The sequence below is a fragment of the Coffea arabica genome, chromosome 5e (assembly GCF_036785885.1).
Source record: "Coffea arabica cultivar ET-39 chromosome 5e, Coffea Arabica ET-39 HiFi, whole genome shotgun sequence".
In the NCBI taxonomy this organism is placed as follows: domain Eukaryota; kingdom Viridiplantae; phylum Streptophyta; class Magnoliopsida; order Gentianales; family Rubiaceae; genus Coffea; species Coffea arabica.
The window spans coordinates 22,194,035-22,200,896 of NC_092318.1; positions in this window are offsets into that span (position 1 = coordinate 22,194,035).

Genomic DNA, 6,862 nt, shown 5'->3' on the forward strand with positions numbered 1-6,862 from the left:
GAGGGTTATGTACCCACGGGAAAATCAAGGTGAGTTTAATCTTAACAACGGGATTCCCTAAATGGCATTCCCTCTATGGCTCATGCATGATGCCAATTTATCAAAGCGAATAAATATGCAGTACACAAAACGTGACCTAAAGGGACCCCTTTTGTATGCCGGGGTGAGCCTAGAATGAAATGTATTTATGGTGCCAATACGAAGTATTGAATTTAAACGTGTCACATCAAATAGGATAGGCTCCTAGAGAGTACCATGCCAGGACTCTTATTTTCTAGGGCTTATGAATGCAAGGGAGACAGAACCAAAAAAAGTTAGTTTAATCAGATAAATACACATAACACATTGTAGCAAAGCAGCACAAAGAGATAAAGCAATAAAAGAAATTGAGGGGTTGGATTCCTCCCCTCGTGAATAGTGTCCCTAATAGGGTAAGGCAGACTCTACTCTAGGTAAACTATCATGGATGCATGAGGCTGGGGCTCACTAATGCATCTAGACTCAATAAGTTTTAGGTCCCCAAGCCTTCAGACTTGGAAACCAAGGGTCATCAATCCCAAGGTTGTGACGCCCCCACTTCTCCCAAGAGCGAACCCTAGGGTATCGGCGGGACGCCTGCCTAGCTCGCGCCAGGACTCGAAATTTCAAAACAATAAAACCTAGATAAACCAAAAGCGTACTATTCACAATAGCCAACTCCAAAAACAATTCTATTTACATCCCCAAAAGCAGCTAGTCAATCGACTATATTACATTGTGACAACAACTAGCAGAAAGTAGACCTTAAGGAGGGTCCTTATACAAACCACCAAAACAAAAACAACCATCTTAATTGTCCAACTATTACAAGCAAACCTAACTATACTAGTGAATGTGCCAAGTAGTTCCCCGTGTCGTCCCCTGCTAAGGAAAACAAAGGAAACAGGGTAAGCTATGTGCTTAGTAAGTAAACAGGGGTAAAATCGTAATTTGCACATGTAGATAAACAACTCTTTCACAAAATGTCAAGTCAAGTGCAAAAGTAACAATACAAATGAAGGATACAGGTTGGCTCCAAAGCCAAGTCGTTTGCCATGCGTGACCTCCTGCCGACACTCCGTCGACCACAAATAAGGTCCGTAGAACGCCACTTGTACTCCCACCTAACACCTTATCACCCTCACTGGCCAGTCATCTCACAAACTTGCTCGAGCGAATGAAATCAAAAACTTGAGCTTGAGTCACAAGCTCGGGTCACAAACTTGGTTCACAAACCAGATTCACAAACTTGGTGACCTCAGACTAAGTTGGACTGGCTTCGACCAAGCCCTGACCGGCTCGAATAGTCCATCTAGGTCGGAAGATCAACCCCAACTTACAAACGTCACCCCGAGCTACAAGCTCAAGGGGTTCAAACCCAAAACTCACAAACGTCACCCCGAGCTACAAGCTCAAGGGGTTCAAACCCAAAATAATTCATGTATACACATCTCATAAAGAAACATAGGTACAAACTAGGGTTTAGGTCGAGTGTGATAAAGTACACCCTCGCCTAAGTCCCCCTTTTTTTCACATCAAACACATAAGCAGTTTATACACATAAACGTCCTGAATACTTACTCCAAAAGTACGTATAGCAAAAATACAAGGATCACGTCACGTATACGGCTAGTAGGCCCCACCGGTACCGTCTAACCCGTCACCATCTGAAATAGAAGATTGCATCACAATATATCACAAACAGCCACTAACATGCATAACTCAAGTAAAACGGCAAAATTGGCACATGCAAGTGCGGAAACGGCACACGGAAATCGAGACGGACACGGAAACGGAAAACGGCCAGATTTGCCATCCCAAACCGTTTTGATCAAAAGTTAGGCTAGGAATGTCGGATCAAGGTGGGTGAGACACCGTTTTGAAGCTACGAGGAAGGACTACAACTTTTATTTAGACATCTCAACCCAGATCTCAATAGGTATTGGTCAAAAATGCACAAAATAGTTCCAGCCATTTCATTTCGGGTTACCAAACAGGCCCTGTTTGAAAGACCGTAACTCACGACTTAGAAATCGGAATCAAGAAATTCTAGAGGTGTTAGAAAGCTCATTCATAAGACTATAACTTTTATGTTTGGACCAAAGGTTGAATCAATACAGAGCATGGGGAAAAATGGGTCCAAACATCCCTGTCAGAACTGTCCAAATTCGAAGGCAGTTCTGACAACCGATCTTGTTTTGGTCATAACTAGAGCTATGGTACTCGGATTGGAATGCACTTTATACTGTTTCGAAAATAAAACCAAGATCTATATTTCTTATGAAGGAATCAACACCCAGTTCGCATGTTATCAAAACGGACAGAGCATGGTCAGAAGCAAAATTCAAAAACGTAACACAATCTAGTGTACAAAACAGGTGCAAGTGTTTTGGCTATAACTCGGGCTACACTGATCCGTTTGACCTGAAATTTTGTAAGAATATTCAAGACTGAAGAGGCTACAACTTTCATGAAGACCACTCAGTCCATTTCTCACCCTAACTAGGCCAAATTTACCAAAACAACTCCAGATTTTCCAGTTCGAAATTCACTGCAGAAATCAACTAGCAGTCCTGCTTTATTCACTCATATCTCAGCACACACAACTCCAATTCAGGTAATTCTGAAGCCATCTGAAAGCTAAGATACAAGTCTACAATTCTTAAGAAGACATCAACAACCAAATCAGAAGCATTCCCAATCAAATTAACCAATTACCAAAGCTGATTACCAAGTTCGGATAGAAACAGGGCAGCAGGGGTATTTCAGTCTTTTCACAGGTTACGTTTCTCCGATTGAGCTGAAATTTTGCAGGCAACTATAAAACATTATTCTCTACAATGCTAAGTCCAAATCCGCCTCTAACTAGGTGTAACAGTACCGGAAGAATTGGGGAAAAAAATGAAACCCTAGGCTGAAATTCCATCAACCTTTACCAATCTAGGTTTTCATCCATTAAACTTCTAAGATTCAGGTCATCTATCCAATAAAATACAATATAAGAGGTAGAAGAAGAGTTTCTTAGTTTAATACCTTCAAACCTCAAGGAAATACACAAGAACAAGGCTGCCCATGCAAAAATCACTCCACCCAAAGCTTCCTTGTCACCTTATTGCAAGTTTAATCGGTTTAGTTTTTGTGGTTTCAACTCAAACAAGGTAAAATCTAAGATGGAACTTGAAGCTCTCCCTCTCTTTTCTCCTCCCAAATTTCGTCCATCATGGAAGGCAAAGGAAGAAAATGGTGATTGACTTGAGTTGGATAAGTTTTAAGCTTAATCTTGGTCATGGTCTTCGTCAAGATTGGCTTGGTGCTTGACAAGTGCACAAATCCAAGGGAAGTCTATCTAATTCTCTCTCTTAAGCACTCAAATATCTATTACTCCTCCAATCATCTCTCAACACCTTTTGTCACATAATTTCTTTTGCACAAAATTCCTTCTAGTCGTTAAAATTTTACCGCACTAACCGTACTAGCGGGTCCCACGCCCAATATGCACTACTAACGTCACATGAACTAATTTATACTAGAAAAATGTCTTAGAACTTAATTCCCTTATAAAATAGCTAGAAAATTAATATAATAAAGGAAAGTATAGAAAGTGTAGGCACAAAATAAAAATAAGGGCTAGAAAATAAGAAAATATCGGGTTCTCACCGTTTTCCTTAACTCGCACGTACTAGGGTTTTAACTTATAATTCACTAACTTATGATTATCACTTCTAATCATATAATATTTCCTCATCCAAAAGTCACTCTTAGCTACCAAATTTGATTCTCACTCGGTACCGGACACTACGAAAAAATGTGAAAACCCTAATTCGTTCTTTCTTGAAAATGAAAAGTGAAACCCCACTTTCTAGGTTCATTTGCACTTATTGTGGGATGATTGGATAGTAGGACCATATTAAATGAATAATTTCCAAATAAAAGGGCATTTTTAAGAAAAATATAAGGATGTTGCAAGTCCTCACAAAGGTTCTTTGTCGGTGGCTCAAGCGATTCCCCAGACATTGCTCCGCACACATCGTGTCACGGCTACATGTTGTGACGCCCCGAAAAGTATAAGTGTGAGAACCCGTACTTTTCCCATTTTCTAGGGTTTTATTTATTTAATGGCTTGTTTTCTACGTTTTCTTTAGTAGGGAAATTTTCTAGATATTTTTAATGAGCAGATATAGTTTTTGGATGATTTTTCTAGTATCAAATAGGTTTTGAGAAATTAAGAGTGTATTCCGGATGTGGGACCCACTAGGGCGAAAAGTTCGGAAAAATTCGACCAATTAGATTAAGTTCCGGATACTGGGTGAAATTTATCGGGTGTTAAGAGATAAGTGGAGGATTAGATGTGATTGATGTGAGAGAAAACAAAAGGATAGAAATGCATTTAATGGAGTGACAAGTGTCACACTTCCATTGGTTGTAGCCTAAGACAACTATTCACCTTTTGACTTTTTTTTTACCATTTGATTAAATATCACAAAATTACCACAAAAATCACCATTTCTTTCTCTATGTTGGCCGGCCACCTTGAGCTCAAGAAGGAAGAAACCTCTTCAAACTTTTAGCTAGCATCTATTGCAAATCATCCAAACCAATTGCTGAAATTTGTTTCTACTCCATAAAATCCTTCCATTTGGTGCTAGTAAGTGATTTTGTGGAAGTGTTCAAGGAAGTTAAGGTGTCCATTAACTCCTCTTCTCTTTTTTACTAGGTGAGTGGTGATTGAACTTCCTCCTACACTTAATGAAGCTTAAGTTGTGCTTAATGGTAGCTAAAGTGATGAATTTGTGGTTTATTTCTTGGTTTGAGAGGAATTGGTGAAGTTTTCAATTTATTGATGAATTTTCTGGTTTAATTGTGATCATGATGTTGTGGTTATCTATGATGGTTGGAATTGATGGCTAATGACTATAGTAGGTGTACATGATTGGTAATTGTAACCAATTTTGGGTTTGGAAGGAATTTGAGAAAGTTAGGGTTTCATAACCCCCTTTCTGTCCGGTTTTGTATCTCATGGTTAGGGGCCTAATTGGACTTGGATCAAAACATGAAAGTTGTAGATATTGATGTTTTAAGGGTGCCTGTAAAATTTCAGGTCACTTGGAGTAGTGTAGAATGAGATAAGCCGAAATTACTATTGATGTTCTGGGTTCATCAGGATGTTAGAACTGTGTCTGAAATGGGCTGTTTTGACTGGAATTGTTTTGGATTTGGGTGTTGAGGTCTTCTGATGAAATGTAGATTGATGTCCTAGCTACCATATGCCTTTGGAATTTCTGCATTTGGACCTGTTTAGACTGAGTTGTACTGATTACAGCATAGTGTAATTTGTAAACCTGCAAGTTCGGTTCTGGTTTGTTATTTGGCATATTTGACTTAGTTGTGCTGGGATTTGGACTGGGTGACCTTCTACATTGTTGTAGCCCTAGTTCTTAGCTTCGAAACGGTGGGTCTTGGACCTCCATCCGATACTCGTAGTACCTTTGGTGCCATTACCGCAAAAGGACGGTAAAACTGTTTTTCTGGTTTTGAGCTTAACTTTCATTTCCGGACTTTTCCCTAGCTTGACTTGTACTAGTACTACTTGGAACTTTCTGAATGACTATTAGATGAAATTGTTGTTGTGTGTGTACCTTTGGGACTGGCTGAGGAAATAATGAAGCCTTGATGGCTGGAAAAGTAAAGAAATTTAGGGGAAGTGCTGTCCGAACTTTGAAGGGATTTGTTTGCATTGAGTTTGTGATCTAAGACTCGGATTTGAGCAAGTCAATGATATATGATGGATGGTTTCTGAGCCATGGAGGTGAGTGACCCTAAACTATTTCCAAAGTACTTGTGAAACGTTTCATACATTATTTACTTTTGAACTGTTTCCAAAGCTACTTTTGAACTGTTTTCTTGCATATCATGCGTGCTTATATGAAAGTGTTCCTTGTTTGATATATTTCCTTGACTTCATGACTTGTATTGTTGATTGATAACGTGTTACGTGCTTTGAATGATTTCCAAAACGAGCTTTCTAGGCGAGTGTGTATTTTATCGCACTCGACCTAAATCAATGTGAAATTTTCATGATAAATGATTAAATGCTACTTGCGCATGAATGTAAGCCTTTTGGGCTGAACTGGCCATTGCTCCTTGTTACCGGTCGTCTCGAGCCAGAAGCGGACTCGGTCGGGCGATTAGGGACCTGGGTGAACGTTTGGTATACTCGAGTATTACCTTTGTAGGTTGGTGGAGGTTGGTGGAAAATGATGCAATTTCAAATGAGAAAAAAGAAAAGGAAATGACAGGAGAACGAACGTATCCTTTCATGAATGTTACTATCGCTTTCCATTGTACATGTTTCTTGAATTATTGATACTCCATATTTAATGTTTTGTAAATGTTGTAATTGTTTCTGGACTTATCATTTGATTTATGACATCATTGAAAAGAAATATTGTTAAACCGATTTGATTACTGATTTTCTGGTTACTCGCTGAGCTTCTATCTCACCCCAAAAATATTTTATTCCCCTCCACAGGGCTCAAAGCGAAGGAAGGCTTGTAGTACTTGTGTGCGTGATTGGATGGCCTTTATGTTGTACAGTTTGGATTTGGAATCATTTTATGTATAGTTGGGAATTGTTTCCGCTGCAATTGTGACATGTAATTATTGGAGACTTGGATGTATATTTGTGGACCATGTGATGTATATTTGAGTTTTATCTTGTAATCTGTTTGAGGAATGTAGTGAACGACTGAGTCCCGGCGAGAGCTGGGCAGGCGGCCCGCCGAACCCTCTGGTTCGCCTTAGGGGGAGGTGGGGCTGTCACACATGTCATGAGTGAATCTATCGA